General features: G+C 40.1%; 1 protein-coding gene across 6 annotated transcripts in view; it reads right to left on the bottom strand.

The window, feature by feature from the left end:
- CALD1 (caldesmon 1) overlaps positions 1 to 19,446 on the bottom strand; it is a 197,231-nt gene that overhangs the window by 106,197 nt on the left and 71,588 nt on the right. For all 6 annotated transcript variants that reach the window (XR_010074028.1, XM_063358913.1, XM_063358887.1 and 3 more), the window contains one exon: positions 11,361 to 11,454. The gene's annotated coding sequence lies outside the window, so the exon portion shown is untranslated. The remainder of the gene's footprint in view (positions 1 to 11,360; positions 11,455 to 19,446) is intronic.

Consider the following 19,446-nt stretch of genomic DNA (forward strand, 5'->3'; position numbering starts at 1 on the left):
TAGTTATGGGCTAGCTGGAAAAAAGACAACAAGACAAAAGCAGAAATAATTGCACTTATGACTGGCATGTGTGCATCGAGGCGTCCTGATGGTGGATGCTTCACAACTCACCAGATCTGATGGCTCTAAAGGAGTAGCGTACAACTAGTGAGGCAATCTCTGCAAGGATACCCTATTAAATATGTGGAAAAAAGCATTAGGAAGGCAAGGGAACAGAAGGCAAGGATGGGAAAAGAGGCCTGAAAAAAGAAATAGACTCTGGAAAGAGGTACAGAAAAGGATCAAACTAAAATCCCAGATCATAATGCTTGCAAACTTGGAGGATTTTTACAATCCATTCCCCAGACACAAAACCTGAAAGTAGCTTGCAACCTTAAGGTGAACAAAGAAAATAAAAGCCAGATCTGAAATTCATAAATAAACATGAGTAAACTAGACAGACTTTTCACTGCTTACCTGGACCAAATCAAACCTTTATAACTTGTAAATACTGACAAGCGTCACTTCAGATATTATTAGAGGATTCCCTAAATATAAAAGACAGGTTGGTCTGCAGTTAAATCTTTTCTCGTTTGCTTTTCCAATGCTGAAAGTAATTGAAAACAGAAGATACGCTTCTTGATGTAGCCTAACTTTTTAGGAACAGAAAGTATAAATGTTAGTTATATAGCTGACACTGCGCTTCAAGTTTGCATTCGACTGCACCTATATACCCTCACACAAAGCCAGGTAAAAAACAAAAGCATGAACACTTACAGTCATATAAAATACATGTGCAATATACCCTAGAGCACCTATTAAGTGATACCATTTGCAAGATACCCCAAATAAAAATCTACATAAAGATGGCAAGATGGCACCAGTTCTTCTCCTGGCCAAGGAGCATTGGAGAAGACACAAACTCATAATATACTTTTTTGAAACAAAATGTTGTCACAAATGACATTAGAAAAACTCTTCCTCAAGCAAAGTGTTGTATAGGGAATAGGAACACATATGATTGCAAAGTCCGAAGGATGTGCACATACTTCAGAGAGGGCACATATTCGGAACAGATCTGACTTTTTACTATCTTTGCTACTGCTTTAAATCCATATTATTTTGGTATTTACATTAAATGGAGACAGAAATATCTTTAGAGATGACTAAGCAGTTTCTTGATTTCTATTAAGTCCCAAAAAGCAGTCCTGCCAATTTATTAATATTTAAGTTTCTACAACTTAATATGAACTTGGTTCCAAGAGCTACATAGGTCTCCTTAAAGTATGTGTAGCAAGAAGTCAACACTGTGCCAGCTGGCAGATTAAACAAGCCATTAATGTAGGCTCCTACTGAATTTAAAGGATTGTTTTTCATCTTTTCCCTCTCTACTCCTCTATATCCAGATGTATTATTTAGGGAATATTTTCCAGTCCCAGTAAGAAAAGTAAAAAGAAATGCCCTTGGCACTTAATGAGTTTTTCCCCCCGATGTGGTCTCCTGCTGCATTTGGAATTTATTCCATTACTGTATGGCTTGCAATGGTCCCAAAATACTTCTGACTATATGAAAAGACGGAGAAAGCATGTTTGGGGTAGGTATGGTTCTTCATTCAAAAGCAGGGAGAGCCTGGGGTGATTGATCTTAGCAGATGATTTCATTCAGACCACCGTTATCCTGGCATGTCACCCCACAACCCTGCAGCCCCTTGTGCAAGAGACGAGCACTTGTTACCTGCACGTTCTAACTGGGAAAATGGAGCACAACAGGATTTAAGGACAAGGCCAACACCGGCCTGGAGCAGGTTAGCGGAGAAACTCACTTCTCTGTAGCCCCTGCAGGACTGCAGTGGTGAGGAAAATAAACTATGGTAAAACCCCTGTGCCTTCACAGAACAGAGGCCTTCAGCATATCAGTTTTCCTTCAAAGGTTCAACTGCTTACTTGAACTTCATGACCTAGCAGCATGCAAAGGAAGAACGAGTCTAGAATAAACTCTGGTATTAAACCAGCCCTGGTGTCATCTATAACAGTATAACAGTTATAGAATGGTATTTCATATTAAAATGCCCCCTATAATAGTTTTCCAGATAAAACCTCCAAAAGGTCAGAGCTGTACCTGCTCCCTGTGGCCATTTCAGACTGACTGGAACTACTGGCAGCTGAAGGAGCAGCACTGGCTTTTGAAATGCCTGGAAAATAATTTTATAAAAATTGAAATAGAAAAAAAAAAAAAAAACAACACCTAGGCCTCCCTCAGTATTTCAGTTCCTGGGTAGTAAAGTGAGTTCAGTCCCATAAACTTGCTACTGAACTAGAAAACAAAAAGGCCTTAAAACCAAGTGTAGGCACACAGCCAGGGGCTCTGGAGATCAACTGTGACTCGGAGCATCTCCTTCCCCAGGAGCGAGAAGCCTCTCCAGGCTCACGCTCAGGCCTTGGCTGGTCCCATAGGGCTAGCAGACCCCTTACTCCCAGGCAGACCCAGCAACCATCTTGGCTCATGCAACAACTTCAGAATTTGGCTCAAACAGAGTTTGATTTGCCAAAATTGTTCTGGGGGTCACAAACGCTCCCTGCCCCCTTCTTTAGGGGCACTTTAATTCTTAATTGTATAAAGCTAAAGTGTAAAAACTGTATTTTTGCATGTATTCTTTGTTTCTAATACTTGGTATCCGTAAGGGGACTCCCTTGCTTGGCTAGCAGTCGGGATTCATTAGACATTTTATGATGATTCTTTCTGGTGTGCAGATATATGATGAATCTCAGATGTTTAAATAGCATATAACAGTGCTCCATTGACCTTGCTGAGTACAGTTGGAGGGAAAGAAAGGTAATTTTCCTCAAAGAAATGTTAAAAATGTGTCTCCACTATAGCACAGATGCAGAGGATAAAGAAACTCCAGAGGGATTAAAATATTTTAGATTAATTTGGAAGAAGGCCACATTGTGCAAAGCCTGGTTAGTTTGGGCCTTTCCAATTCCACGCCATATAAACAAACCCATTTAAACTGCATTTGTTAGAAAGAATGTTTTTAAAAAAAAAATTCCCCCAAAGTAGTTGTAACTCAAATGACCTCCAGTTCTGTATTCTCTTCTTACTGCCTAAAGAACAAACATATGTACAATATATTCTACCCAGAGCTTGGGCAGTTGCTGCATGATTCATACTGCTTGCAAATTAAGTCATTTAAGTAAAGGGATTCTGGCTCCCTCCAGCAAGGTTTTAAAACTGAAGCAAGATTAGATCTGGTTGGTTTTGGAGCTGGCTTCCGTACTTTGAACAAGACCACTGCTTCTAGACCTTTGCTTTGGGCTGGGTGGAAGGAAGTAAAAGAACAAAGGAAATTGAAAGGAAGGGACGGAAAGAAAGAAAAGGGGGAAAAGAAAAGAACCCGTATCATCAACAAAACTATATAAGGACTCATCTAATGTTCAGTGTGCCACTGCCTGGCAGAACCAAGTCTGTAATGTTTACTCACTTTCAAGGTCAAATTTCCCTTCTTTTACTCATACAGAATAGAGTTTTTGCCTGCAGAGTCTTCCAAAGAGACAAGTCATAGAGTGTGGTACTAAATAACCATAAAAAGTAAACAGTCGCTGACCCTTATGAATTAATCAAGTTGAGAGACAGAAAAATATAAGGGTAGCAGTGAGCCAGCCAGAGGGGTAACAACATGAAACACACAGTGAGTCATTTTGCATTTTGCATTTTACAAAACAGTGGGCATTTAAAGTAAAGGGACTTTCCTTATCATAAACCATAAATCCCAGAGCAACTCAACACGAGGAATACCCTCCTGTCTGCCACATGGATGAAGATTGTTCTCCAGCAGTCCTAGGCCTCCTTGAAATGGCACCCAATTATTTGACCGTAACTCAAGTCACTGGCACAAATTCCTCTCCCCTCAGAGGAGGTGAGGCAGCTGGACCAGCTGAGGACAATATATTGGCTGCTCTCTCCCAAGTACCCAAAGGAGCCAACATCATTTCACCACTGAACGTAACCGCCTTGGAGAAGAATATGGCAACTTAATTGAAGTTCAGAACAAAGCAACTCAACAGTTTAAAACACAAAATGAGGAAAAATGTCATTTTCATTACAAGTAATGTACTTTCAGAGAATGAAAAGATTAATTTAAATTCTGGGATTTGAGGGCTAGCATCCCTTCTCTTATTGAATTTATTACGAGATGTTCTGAACACGATATTGCAAGAGGCTATGATGGTTCTGACGTTATGGCTGTAAAATTCAACTGTGATGATGGCTTCTGCAGCTATCACACATTTGAGAGCATACCATTTGCTTGCTACAATGCTACCAGTTTAAGTTTCCCACATGATCTTTTTCCTTTTGATGGTTACTGTGCATTAGTGATAAACAGATTCTGCAGTATCTCCTGCACATTTTTACTTTAATTGCATCTGTAACCAGCCCTGTGCTCCCATATTCAGCCTGGTTGCATGAATGGAAGGGATACATTAAGCTCTCTTTGGAGATACTCCAGGTTTGCAGGGATATAACCATAACCAGATAGCTGGCCAAGAGGATTTTTACATCATCAAAAAATCAATTCAGAATGTAGAACTTCTTGCGGTTGGGTTTTGTTCTTCGAATGTCATGTAGGGACCTTTGTTTGTTGACATACCACTCTATACATTCATGAAAACAAGATGTTCTCTAGTCACTTAAACTATCACGGTAAAACATTTTAAATAAATACTTCACATAATTTCAGAAACAGATGCTAGGTAATAAAATTGCATGTTTGCAACAGAAATGTAAAAGACCTGTTTATCAGCGCTTGGAATTTTCTATTTTGTGCTTCACATTATCACCAGCAATGCATGAAAAACACAACAGCTATTACATCCTAAACTTCCCCTTTGAAATATATTTATTTTTTAAATTTACTCCAAGAAGTTTATCAGTAGTAGTTAGTATTTTCCAACACTTTTAACTCTGCCCTTTCACTCATATGCCTGCTACAATTCTATGTCCACATATTTTTTTCTTTTCTGCATCTTCATTAAGATTTGGGTTTGTCTGCTCTGCCATCTCACACAGTAGGTTATACAGAGGCTTCTCTACTCCATGTAGAAAGATATGCAGGACTCGTGCGGTAATTTCTGACACGGCCAAAATATCATCAAGTTGTTCTAACTGCCACCTGTCTGAAATTAAAATTATGGTCTGCAGAGAAGCTTCCCACTTTCATCTTAGCAGTGGCATCCTTCCTTTGTGGAGTACCACTTACAATCTGGAAGCAATGCCCTTCACACTGCTCATAGTTCTAAAGCTACTGCATGGCCCCTTAAAAAAAAAAAAAAAAAACAGGTCTGAAAAGTACCTGTTTTGACATGCTTTCTTTTTCAGTTTAGCATCAACATTGATAACCATTCATCTAAGAAAGTTTATTAAATATTCAGCCTGAATTTTGCTTCTCTTAGTAGTTCTAGCCTAAATGTTGTTCCTCATAGTACTCCTAGTTAAACGCTAGTATACTAATAACGTAACTCCATTCTTAATAGTGCTCCTTTCCTGATTGATTCAAATGGAGTACGTCTGTTACCTGTAGTAATAAATTCTGAAATCTTACTGGCTCTTAGTCAAGTGCCAGACGTAAGATTAATTTGATTGCTTAATAAATCACATTGTTTCAGTTTAGTTACATGCTACAGCCAACCTGTTGCCTGAGGTGGTCAGGGGATATGTTAAGATCATACAGATACACAGCGGGGACGCAGATGTACAGTGATGTGAAGTCACCCAAACAGCTTTGCTCAGAGCCACTTCAGTTTATGAGTAGGCTTTATGAGCTCTGGAAACAAAGGAACCCTCCCAGCTGCTTCCACACAAAGCTCCTCAGGTGCGTCAGCTCTGCGTTTCCATCCCCACAGCCCCTGGCACCCCCCTCGCCCAGGCGCTGGACATGGCGGGGAAGCTGCGCACAGCCACCTAGCACCAGAAATGAGTCAAGACCCAAGACGTGACTGCAGAGAGCTGGCTCGGGCATCCCCGCATCTGTGTCAGGACTAATCCGCTGCCTCAAGAAACTATACTCAGTTAATGTTGATTGTTAGTTTAAGACTCTGTAGACTTAGTTTTTATGGGAAAAAAAAACCAAAAAACCAACAAACTACAACTGAAAATTCTGGTAAGCAAAAATAACTGGAGGGAATTGATTAATTAAAATAATTAATGAAATTAAATTTTATTTTAAAATGTGTGATTTCTTTTTTGCAGACTTTTTTCTGGTTTCGCTCTTCAGTATTTTCTTTGTACTTGTAAGGAAAATACCACTTAGATTACTCTCAGTTTTAACACGAGGCAAAAACATGACAGAGATTTGTCTTTCAGTGATAAAACTAGTGAAAATAGAACACTTATGATAACCCTGTCTTTGAAAAACATCAGTAAAAAGCCCTCCGAGCTCCACGAACATGTTGCAGACTGCACATGTCACATAACTAAGGACTATGATTTTTTGCCTGAGGCTCCCACATTTAACAAAGGGAAACACAGCTTTCAACAAAAGATGCTATTCTAGTTATGTGCCCTTTTACCCTGTCAGAGAAACAGCTGGTATCATAAAGTCACAGCTAATTTGTATCATGTCTGCACTAACAGTCAGATTCAGTTTGTATCAAACTTTCAAAGTTGGACTTAATACCAGTTGATGGATGACAGCTTTTCTTGCCCCCCCTTCTCAAAACATATTTAAACATTGCCTCCCACATAAAGAAACCACCCCATATTCAAACTACAAATGGAATCTTTAATATGTTTCACATAACCAGAATATATGAAAATGTTTAAAACTAGTAAAAATTACACCAACAGTTCTGAAGTTCTGTGACAAATAAATAGCGCTTTAAGACAGACATGTGGGTTACCAAGTGTAATGGAAAAGAATTTTCTCTTAGAAAAAAAAAAAAAAACCACAACACAACTCACTTGCCTCAGGTAAATCTCTTGCAGTTTGGGGTATCTGTTCTCCTAAAAAAAATTCAGTCTGCCTGCAGAGACTTTAAGGGTTTTTTCAAGGTCAGCACTCAACAATTTAGGAAAGGCCAATTTCACTTCGTTTTTTTAGGGACCTGTTTCTCATTTATGCTATTAAATGTCATCTACTCTCATTTTAAGATCCCTGAAGCAGAATGCCTGAACTGTGTAAAGAGACTTTAGCGAAAGTGAGAGTCAGGCCAAAGACTTAACAGCTCCAAACCTGCAGTGCTCATGTGAGAAAGAGCTGCAAAGATCAGGCTCTTCTTGGAAAACAGGCAAGGGGGAACTTCCAGAGATTGGGAGTTCAAGCTCAGTTCAGATAAATGTCTAACAGTGCTGGTGCGCTTCTGAGGCTACCCTCCACGGCACCTGAGTCTACGGCACCTGAGTCTACAACATTAGCTGGAGACAAGATATTCTTTTGAGATTTCAGCTACTTCCCGCTTCTGGATAATCTAGAAGTATTTGACCGAGGCTCTTTCATCCCATGATCCGAAAGCACCGCTGAAATATATGCAAGGAAAATCTCACAACATCCTGGGAAGTAGGGATTCTTATTTTTTTTTTATTTTTTAATGCTGCACAGTATAATGACTATCAGGGTTCTGAACAATTGGCCCCGTGTATCAGAAAGAGATTGGTCTGCTCTGTAAACTTACGTACTCCAAGTGAACGAGGTCCCTGGGAAGTTCAAAGCAGCAGTATCAGTAATGCAGTTTTTAAATGACAGGAGAGCTTATTGCGACGCAGCTGAGAAAGAGCAGTTGTCAATGAAGACTGAGGAATCCCAGCTCCCAGCCTATCTTTCCCTGAGTGCACGCATTTCCTGCCTTAGAAGGTTAATATTGTGCAGAAGACAGTAAGATACAGCTTCTGCTGTGCCTAAGCTGTGCTTGGCACTGCTTTCTGAAGGACTCCTTGCCAGCAACCAGAGCCAAAGCGCAGCACGCTCCTGCCACATCCTCTCCAGCGAGCTATATCTGCTCTCTACCTACTGGGAAGATGCAGATAATCAATTCCACTCCCTTCACTCCGAGCGCAGCAGTGGCTCTGCCCCTACTACGATCCTTGTGCTTATTCAGATATATATTTTTTTTAAATGTTCTTAAACCTCTGTCTGGCAAGGCATGGTTTATTAGAAGCAGATTTCTCTTCAGCTACTCAATGTGTCAGTTTTACAATTCCTAGGTGGTGTAATTCCTGGAAAATAAAAAAAAAAAAAAAATGTTCTTCATCCAAAATTTTGGATGAGTCACAGCAGGTTTTCTTGTTTTGGTTTACCCTAAGATGAAGCATAACTTTCTCTATCTAAATGATGCTCTGGTTTTCTTTGTTTCAGCAGCCCACTAGCTCCAAATTTCTTTCAAGCAATGAGACTTTTCTAGCAAAAGATGCCCACCAGTTGGTCTTGGTAGCCACTGCATTTTCACAGGACTGCAAAGTGCATCAGGAAGAATGACACTATTACTTCCTGAGCTTGATCCCCTGGTATTAAACTTGATTCCCAATAGTTGGCTTGAACACCTCTTCAGGAATGCAGCACAACAAAAAAGCCAAGAGGTTCTCATCTATCAGAAAAGAACTTTTACCAAAAAGTGCTCTGGTTGCAAGCAGAGGTCACCTAAGTCCTAGAAGCTACAGGGAAACTCAGGTAAGACGGGGTGGCTGCACCTCCTCTTCCAAGCAGCAGAGAGGACAGGTGAGAGAAGGAAGACCCTACATTCATCTCAGTATAATTCATCACAATAAAGTCATAGAAAAATAAGTCTTCAGAGACTCTAAGAAGAAATTCTTTACTGTGAGGGTGGTGAGACACTGGAACAGGTTGCCCAGAGAAGTTGTGGATGCCCCATCCCTGGAAGTGTTGAAGGCCTGGCTTTGAGCAGCCTGGTCTAGTGGAAGGTGTCCCTGCCAATAGCAGGGGAGTTGGAACTAGATGATCTTTGATGTTGCTTTTGACACAAACCATTTTATGATTTTAAGGGTTTCAAAAAGTGACTCTACAGTAATGCTTTCAGTCTTGAATATTTAAGAGAAAAGCTGACCAAAACCTTTCTCACACAATGTTTCCTAATGACAAACATCTTGCCTTTTAACAAAATGTACATTTTCAAGAGGAAGATAAAAAACAGTCATCACTATCCAGTGACTTTAAACCTTAACCTTATAGGGTATCGCTTCTTTTTGAAAGTAATTTATATAAGCATGTCTCAGATTGTCTTCCAAAGTCAGATTTATCTGTATTCAAGAACTCACAGAAGAGTTACAAGACTGTCATGTTAATACTAAACTATATTACTGCTTTTTATACTCAGATAAAGAGATGTGCCTTATTTCCAGTATTTTATGGAGATAATGCTTGTGTTTTTCCTTTCCAAATGAATGTATTGGTCCACACCATTTGCTTAAATGATTTTCTAAAGGCAACCAATGGCATTTTTCATGGCATTTTCATTCATGTCCCCTAAAGACCACCCTCCTATTCAGCCAGCTTTACAATGTGAATGAGGAGATTAAGTGTGGAAAGCACTATCAGACTTTGCCTTCCTTCCTTTGTGGCAGAATTCTTCCACCACTTTGATAAGTGCCATGCAAACACTATGGAGACTGCAGCATGAGACATATGACATTCACCTTAGGTCCTACACTTAGATGAATGAGTCACTGAAGGACAGATTTTCAGATGCAATTTATGCATCAAAATAAGGCATTAGCACCAGCTCAAAAATACACTGGAGCAGAGATCTCAGTTTTGAGGAACTGATGTGACTTGCTTCAACACCACAGAGTCTGCACGCTCAGACATGTCGACAAGTACAACTCCAGTTGCTGAGCTGTCAGAAAAACTCTGGAGGGCAGTCACTGCTCTCTTTGAATATCCTATCGCTGGCACAGGGGGAGAGCACTTGCATTTCTGATCCCATTTCCTTTTGGACAGTATGGCCTCCCTCTCCTTGCGTCAAATTTTTAAGGTATTTGCGTACCTCATAAATGCATTGCCCAAGGAAGCACATGGGAACTTAAATTCAGTGATCTCACTGAAGAAGTGTGTCATGGGAAATTTTAGAACATTTAGGCAGGTTCTGAATTAGAAAGAAATCCTAATTTTGGAATATCAAAATTTCCTACAAACTGGAAATCCCAGATTGTATCTGGCTTCAGTCCTAAATACTCCCCACACAAAGGCTCGACAGTAATGTGGAACTCCGAAATAGCAACCAGCGCAGAGAACAGCCTGCAACAATTATCAGCCCATTCAGCACTTGCACAAACCTTCTCAGAAGTGTAGGCAAAGTTAAATTTGCTTCCCCAAGGACGATGACAAAACCAGCTAAAATAGGCTCAGACACAGCATTCCTCATGTGGGAGAGAAGGTTGCCAGAGATGAAAGGCAATGCAACCAGTGTTCAGCCTGCCACCATGTCTCTCTCTCCTCCTCCACACTGCTCTTGCCAAAAAGAGGGGGAATGAAGCAGAGGTACAGAGGAGGGCAAGGCACACAGAGAACATGGTCACTCATCAGTCAGAATAAGCAGCTCGCTGTACCCAGAATTAACTGAAGATGGTGGTATCTAAGGGAGTTGTCTTGACCCTGGTGTAATATTTCTGACCCCATCAGCCTGCTGGCATAGGCACCACTTAAACTTCTAGCCGGTCCTTGGTTTGTCTCCAGTCTGGAATTTCCATACATTGAGGGGCTGAAGTTTATGCACATTATAAACACTTCCTTTAAATGGTTTGTGAGCACTCACGTGCTCTGGCAGTGAAAGTATGATGTTTGTAAAAAATGTTTAAGTCTTACACATTGCAAATGGTCAGCAAACACGGTTATTTGGACTCTCAGACTCCTCAGAGCCTGCTTGCTCTAAAAAGAGCATAAGACACATCAGGACAGTAACACCAACAGTGCATGATCTTAAATATGATTTAAGATTCCCACTGCAAGCAAAAAACTTGCTGAAATCCAGTGGAGAAATAAATATAGCTATTTAAAAAATGGCCATACACCCACAAAAAGATTACTGTGAAATTCGAGGATTTTGATTTGAAGATAAAATTCAACATAAATTCCTTTAAATCTGCTATCAGTTCTGAAGAAAGTAATCTCTGCTGACAGTGGTCCCAGAGGAGTAGGAGTCTAGGGTCTGAACTGCAGGGCTGTCCACTGATTTTCAGAGGGATTTGGATCAACCCCAAAAAAGCAAGCAAGTACACTGGCAAAAAAAAAAAAAAAAAAAAAAACACCACCACCACCAACAAAAACCCCTCCAATATAAAAGCCTCAATACAACAACAAAAAAAACCCAATACAGAAAAACCTTCTGAATACCACACGCAAAGAAATCTGAGGTAACTACTTTGATCATACTCACAGGAAGGCAAGCAGAGGAAATATTCTGAGGTTTTCAGTAACAAACCAGCTGCTGCTGAGTTCAGAATGATGACTCCAGAAAATAGAGGTGATCGCTGTAGAGAAATAAAAAATAAAGAACATGGTTTAGCAATGGCATAATTATTGTATACTCTTCATTTTTCTTTGGTAAAGTCTTCTTTAATATCATCCCTACAAAGGGTTTTTAAAGTATGGAATAAAACAGAAAAATTTTGCAAGAGACTGACAAAACCCACTATCAACAGCTCTATAAATTAGCGTTTGACAAAGCAGACTTTGATTTCCCAAAATCTCTCAGAGTCACTCACTAAAACCTCTTTAAGAAGTGAAGCTGATACAGGCTAAGCTGAACATTCTCTTGTGATTAGTAAGAGACAAAGCAAAGCATCGGACCAGCGGCGAGTTTTCACAACAAAGCAAGGTTTCCAGCCTCCTTCCCTAAGGATCTATACTGAGGCCTGTAGTATTCAACATATTGATAAAAGCACCCTGCAAAAGCAGATAAACAGTGAGAAAACAAAGTCTGTAGATGATACAAAACTATTCATTATAACAAAATCTGAAGTCAATACAAAGAGCTGGGGAAAGAGTTAGTAGTAATTAATTTCTACGGGCAAACTGAATTCAGTGTTCATAAGAAGAGGTACAGGGGAAACACCCTTGTATCTGTGTACACACAGTGGTCAACTCTAAATGAGCCAAAAACACTCAGCAAAGACACCTCAGAGTCTGAGGAAGAGCTCTCTGAAAATATTAGCTGACTAGCCAGCAGTTGTCAAAAGGCAAGTTAAGAATCATTAGGGGAAAATCTAGGTTCTGTCTAGGTCACGCATATAAATATATGTTATATCTATGTTTTCAGTTTTGCATGAAGTTCTAGTTACCCTTTCTCAAGAAGAGCCCAAGGAGGCAATATGAATAGAGATCAGAGCTATGGCACAGTTCCCATTTTGGAGGCTATCTAGAGTATGACTCTTCCATTTGAAAAGGAGAAATTACTGAGGCAGGATATAAGAAACGTCATGAATGGTTTTTAAACAGTAAATGTTGTTTATTGTCATACAAGAACTATGATTCAAGAAGGAATAAAAAAAAAAAAATCATTGAGGATAGTTTCATCCACTACGAGATACGATAGTCTGGATATGATCTCTAGGTTAGAAAGTCCCAAAGCAAAGATAACCAGACTCTGGGAGAGAGAGCACATAAAAGCAAGAGCCATTCCACACCCATCTGTTTTCTTTTGCTTTACTGTAAGTGACTGTCTCAGTGCCTCAGTCAGAGATAGGATATTAATACAGATGGACCCTTGCTCTGACTTGGCATGACAACAATTCTATAAATGTCAATTCAGAGAGCAGAACAAATGAGCTGCCACCCTTATACAAGGACAGCACAACAATTTGTGGGAGATCTAGTAGAAACTCATAATGAATATCAGGAAATACAGTAAGAACAAGCTTGGTTGAATTGTTGTTTTTTTTTCCTAAATACTCACTCTGCATTCAGCTACCACTTGGCAGTATACAGACCCACCAGAGTAAAAATAAAAACTGTAACCTTTTTTCAGAAAGCCTTGCACAGTCCATTCTCTTTAGACCCAAGGACCTTCATACAGAACATCCTGGTGGCAACAGGATCATTTGAAAAATCACAGAAGCCTATTTTCAGCAATTTCAGATCAGAGTGTGGGGTCATTACTTGTATTAATTTCTGATTATTCACTGGAAACTCATGTACGTTTGAGGACTCTTGAGGTAAATGACTGTTCAGGAATTTGGAAAATGGGTTTACAGAATGGTCTCTGGGTTTTATAGACACCTGTGATTCATGTTGTTGAAACTGGGCTTGTCAAAGCCAAGATTTTTCTTCATTCCATTAGAAGTTTCAGTATGAGATTCAAAAGAGATCTGAATCACCTTTTGATGCCTAGTGTTACTATGCACATATTTTATAGCAGAAAAAGGCAATATAAGAGGACATCCCCAAATCATCAAGGTCTGAAAAGAGAAACCAAGAATTTCAAAATCATTTTCGTTTCACTGCTTAGTCCAGCTCCGGCAATACACAGAGCTCCAACTCATGAATAGCATGAAAGTCCTTCCACGTCACTGAATTCAATGAAACATGAAAAGCTGACTTTGCCCATTTCTGTTCTTTAGTGTGTCCCACTTGTTTCTCAGCAGGTACAACTTCATGGCATTCAAACCACGCATTATGAAGATCCTGGGTCTAAAAGCATTTTTTCTGCTTCATATTGTTTCATCTCTTTCGATCTCTTCAAGAATTGTTTTAAAAATGGAGACAACCCCCAAAAGATTTTCCCTTTTCCACATTCACAAAGCCATCTTCTGCTATTCTAGTATTTGCTCTGTCCTAAAGCAACATTTTTCTGAATTGAGCTCAACGTAATTTGTAATATCAATAAAATAACTGAAATATGCTCTCTCACTATTTGCTATCCAAAAGAATATCTATCACACCACAATTCCATTGTGATCTAACTATGAAGGGCTAAGAACAATTTAACAAACAGGAAATGTCCATACAACTTAGGCATGAAGGAAGTTCAGGTCCAGGTCGAAAATCAGACTTCATAAATCTAAACCCTCCAATCCAAGAAACATCACTAGGGTTTAGACACATTTGAGGCTGTAATCTTCAGTGGTAAAATTGGCACAATTTTTACTGATTCTTCAGTCCTTCAAATTCCCCTGACCATAAACATTGGGTTCACATTCTGCTTTCATTCACGCAATGGCATTAACAGGCATTGCAGACCTAGGCACACACCCAGCACTGCACACTCAAGCACACAGTTGAACTCGATTCCCAGTTAACCATAGGTACTGGATTCTCAGCTAACGTAGGTCCGTATCCATTACATGCCACTTTAGTAACACAAATGTTTTTATCAGAAGTTCTTGAACATGCTTTCATCAGAAGTACTTTGCGGCTTAAGAAATGAGCAAGTTGTTACTATCTTGATTACGGAAGCTAGGGAAACCAAAGCACATCTAAAGTCATGCAGAAATTGACCTCTGACATTTAAACTTGGTTTTTTTGAGTAAAAGTATATGTGTGCACACAGACAAAAAAGTATAGTTTCATTGCCCTCTACTCAGTTAATGAATTTGGTTCCATAATACCAGGTAGCTTTGAATAGGAATAAAGTTATGGAGCCCAGTCACCAAAACTATGTGCTGCAGGTGCTCCATTTTATCCAATAGCTCAACAGCTAGGGCTATGATAGGATTCAGATCTCATCTCTTCCTGCAGGGATTTTAGCCTTCCCAAAGGATACTCTAGCACTAGGATGTTCTTCTACATCCTTTCCTCCCAGTGCTGGTGCTAAGAATATAAAAGGAACTATAACATGTTAGAGAAAAGGTTCAGCTAGCTCTATATCCTGTCTCTGATAATATCAGATGTTTAGGGTAGAACCTGAGAACAGGGAAAACATACAATGCTGCTTCCCACAAATACTCTTCCAGCCTACAACAGCTTGTGACTTCCAGAATGACTGAGTCAAAGGTGGAATCTGTGTATTTACTGATCTCCATGGCAGCTTTTTTCCATTATTATTTCCAGTAGCTGCCAACACTTAGCAAAATCCCATAACAGAGAGTCCCACAACTTAATTATGTGCTATGTGAAGATGTAGTTCACTTTGGACAAGTAATTAAACCTTCAGACTGACACTAGGACTCAACTATGCCACTTCCCAGCTGAAGGCTCTCTCACCTAACGCTCTGTTAGGTGTGGTACGCACATAGGAAGTATTCCTCATTGCATCACATATAATGGAGCAATCCCAAATTACCCAACAGCAAGGTGGTTAAGAAGCTGTTTTGGAAATAGCACACCTGGGTTTCAGTCCCAATTACATATTTAACCATTTAGGAAAGTGAAATAACATCAGTACAAGAGAGTGGGAGCACTATACAGAATTAGTTGGAGAGTGCGCTTTACAGTTCTTTTGGACAAAGGAGGTAACACAGTCTGTTTCCTGGGTTCTGAGTTATTAATCTATTTGGTAAAAGAAGGATTCCTCCTCCAATCTTTAAAAATAGCAAATCAATTCACAGATCACAGAACAGTTCAGGTTGGAAGCCGCCTTTAGAGATCATCTAGTCCCACTCCCTGCTTAAAGCAGGCTGCCCAGGATCATGTCCATTTGGGGTTTGAATATCTCCAAGGATGGAGACTCCACAGCCTCCCTGAGAAATCTGCTCCAGTATTGATCACTTACAGTAATAAAGTTTTTCCCTATGTTTAAATGGAATTTTCTGTATTTCAATTTTTGTCCCTTCCTTTGTGTCCTTTCACTGGGTACCACTGAGAAGAGTCTAGCTCTGTCTTTTTTGTCATCATCCCTCCCCCCTCCCATAGTTAAGCGTATGACAGCCATAGAGTGGCTGTTAAACTTGAGTCTCATTCCAATTACAGCTAGGAATTTTTATCCATAGATTTCGGTATTGTGTCTTGCGCAAATTGTGGTTTTTTTCCCTCAAGTTGTGAAAGTGAGAGCAGGAAACCACCTTTTTAAAAAAATGGTCTAGGTGAAGCATTTCTTTGTTTACGCATTTCGCCTAGACCTCCTTTTCATTTTTATGTCAGGATTGTCGTGTAATTTATTTGCTTATGAAGACATTACAGAGGGAGCACTTAAATAAATCTTTTCAACTTTTCCTCAGATGTGCTATGTGCTCAAAGAAGGCTTTTCATTACAGTGTTTAGCAAACAAGTGGTGCCAACAGAAGAGGGGAACAGGAAGCCTCGAACTCATCCATTACTATTTAAAAAGGTACCCGAGGAATTTGTTTTCTAGGATGACCTAAACAGGGGAGGCGTGTTGTCTCCTGTGAACCGCCTGCCTAACCACTTACAAGCAGCTTATCAGTAGAAAACATCGGCATTCAAAGTAAATAAAAACACCTATTAACTCTCATGCAGCAATACACTTAAGTTAGAGTTTAATTTAAAAACTAGAGTCAAAGCCAGATGACTTCAGTCTAAGCACACACGTGCTTACATTCTCTGGTGAACATTTTGCTGATGGTTTGCTGTACCTGAGCTCTACTTCACAGAGGGCTGCAGCCATCTCCTAGTTATCAATTTTTCTGTCAGTGGTAGGGCTGTCAGTGTTAGGACTGCAGTAGTGCCACCAAGCCCCAGCTTTCTGAGTGCTACATAAACAGCAGGTCAAAGAGGTACTTCTTACTCCCAAAGCATTTATGATCCAGGTACAAGAGGGATGAAGTACACATTAGAAATTTGTGATCTAATAGCTACTCTCAATTACCTTAATATAATATTACGTTATATGTGTTAATATATTATTAAAGAAAGGGTTTAGAGTTCAAGTGCCATTTTAATCTCAGCTGAAGAGTGACCATTAAGACACAGCCCACAGATCTTCAAGGAAATACTTTAACCTTTCAAACATGTAGCTACATGTATATACCGTTGTTAGTTTTCAAATGTTAGGAAGCACTCAGACCATTATAGCTTCATCTTTCTGCCTGATCTGAAGAGGATTTCAGTGATGCAGAAAAGTATCAATAAGGACAGATTCAGAGTCAGAAGGTGAGCTGCAGGAAGAAGTTTCCCACCTCATCATATTTTCTGGTTGAACCACACAGACTGCATTACATACAGGACTGATAGTCCTGATTGTCCAGATGTGTTACCTCCAGATCTGGAGGTAAACAGTCAGGGAGAGGAAAATCAGCAGTGCCTCTTCCAGCCCAGCTGTAGAATATAGTGGAGATCTGAAGACCAGGGAAGAAAGAAAACCTTCTTCGACAACCATTCACCCTTTGCACTTCAAATTCTTGGGGTCCCACTCGACCTCACTTTGAATCCACCCCCAATGCCATGGGCGCAGCAGGACACAGAATGGTTCTCCAGAGCAGGAGTCGGGGGCACCCTGAGCACACCCCATCCCATGCACTAAGCTGATCAACAAACGTTCTTAATTGCAAATTTGAATCGGAGCTTGTAATCATGATTGATCTCTAAAATAATGCCAGACAGCCATACACATTAGGGGAGAACGTCTGTGAAGGAGAAAGATCTGTATCTTCCCTTCATCCAAGCTGCTAATATCCTTTTAAACAACACCTCATCTGACCTACAAAGTTTCAGAAAATGACATATTTCTTCTCCACCATCTGAAAATGCCAGTTATCCTTACACTGACCTCAGCAGTAGAGCACCCTAGTACTTTGCAGAACAGCCATTCCTCTCACGTACAACGATACTCTCTCAATAGAAGTGAGCATCTTTTGGATACAACGACTGCCCTACATACAGGCTTTCATTCTGCACATCTGGGCATGAGACAGGAAAGAAAGAGAACTGCTTCCTGAGGTTAAACACAACTAAAAGAGGACTAGATTCAGCTCATACCAAGTGGAAGTAGATTGCAAGATCTTTGCGTGGTTATTCTAGAAAGTAGAGGCTAACAAATAAGCAAAATATGTGTGCATCTGAGCAGATGTGGGCTGGAACATCATCCTTGGCCATGCAAATATAGCACTTGCTTCCTTCTTTGGCCACATTCATGCTACTAAGCAGAAACCATTTGCTAACCACACAGCTGTGGCATTCACATTAGCAGAAAACCAGACTCCTCATCTCTTCCTGCTTTGATCAGCAGTTACTGCCCACAGGAATAAACAGAGGGTTGTGTTCTTCACTTGCTCCACACAGGGTCTGCTGTCCTCACATGGACATCAGTAGCAGCAAGAACAGGCCAAGCCTGTTCCAGAAAAGCCATTTGTCCTCATGTAAACCTATCTCCCCAGTAGAGCATGACACGCACAGCAAGGAAAATACAATTCGAGGAGGGTTTTCCCCTTTCAAATTGTGATTTGGAAAAACAAACATTTTAAAATTTAATAACCAAAGCTTGCCGTGTCCCTTTTTGATGATCTGGAGATTGAACATAAGCTCCCCTGCATCACCGGCAGTGGATACAGACACGCCTGCTACAGAAAATGCTACTGAGGGAACCATTTACTGCTAATAAGAAGTCCCAAATTCTTCGCAAATTCATTGTCCCCCTCAGAAAAGGGCTACCAGAAAGCTTAGAGCTCTAATCCAAATTATTAATAATCCATAAAGAATACTGTGTAATAATTCAGAAGATAGTCGCTTGCAACAAATAGCAAATGGAAACTGGCTGCTTTAAACATATTTTGACAGCTGCTAGCATCATTCAACGCAACAAATGAAAGAATTTGCTCAAAACAAGCAGAGTAGGGCAGCTAAAATAAGTCTGTAATAACAAAAAGGTCTCTTGTGAAAGCTCTGATTTTCTCCTCTCCTGTGTCTTCTTCAGTTTTTGAACGTAAACACACTGCTGTGATGGGTGTCAGGAGAGAGGGAGCCACAGGGAAAACTTTGGGAGCTGGATCCTTTTCAGGGAAGTTTAATTAATGGTGTTTCTGAGAAGAATTTTGATTGACAGGATTAGTGCCAGCACTAAAAGTTACTATTTGTGGATCCTGGAGCTCACAGCTCCCATAAAAATAAAGCAGTTTAGAAAAGAGTTTTGTACAAATGAAGGCATTCCCTCAGCGGGGAAGGTTCATGTGAACCTCTTCTGTGGCTTCCCTTCACATGGGGTGTTCCGTGGAGATGAGATAGCAGAAAGTCCCTGGAGAACACCCTCCCCTGGGTGCAGAATGTTTGATTCAAGTTTTCTAGGTTAGTCCTTGGGGAAGGTTTCTATAATGGGACAAAATGAAACTCTAAGAATGAATGTTCCTAAACTTTGTGGAGGGGAACATTTGGTTCCACTTCCTTTGCTTTGGGACTTATTTCAGGTTTGTACAGAATACCTTTTTCTTTTAGGTTTCCAATTCGTACCTCCTTCCTACTAAGATAATCTTCTAGTGTTCTCCTAGCAACACTCAGCCCAAAATACAATTTCACTGCTCTAATCTCTTATAATATAATCATTGGGACAAACAATTAAACTGACCACAAGCATTGCATTTTATTTGATTATTGTCAAATCTTTAAGTACTAGCCCAAGTAAATCATCTTTTCGAAGG

The sequence above is a fragment of the Chroicocephalus ridibundus genome, chromosome 1 (genome assembly GCF_963924245.1).
Source record: "Chroicocephalus ridibundus chromosome 1, bChrRid1.1, whole genome shotgun sequence".
Lineage (NCBI taxonomy): Eukaryota > Metazoa > Chordata > Aves > Charadriiformes > Laridae > Chroicocephalus > Chroicocephalus ridibundus.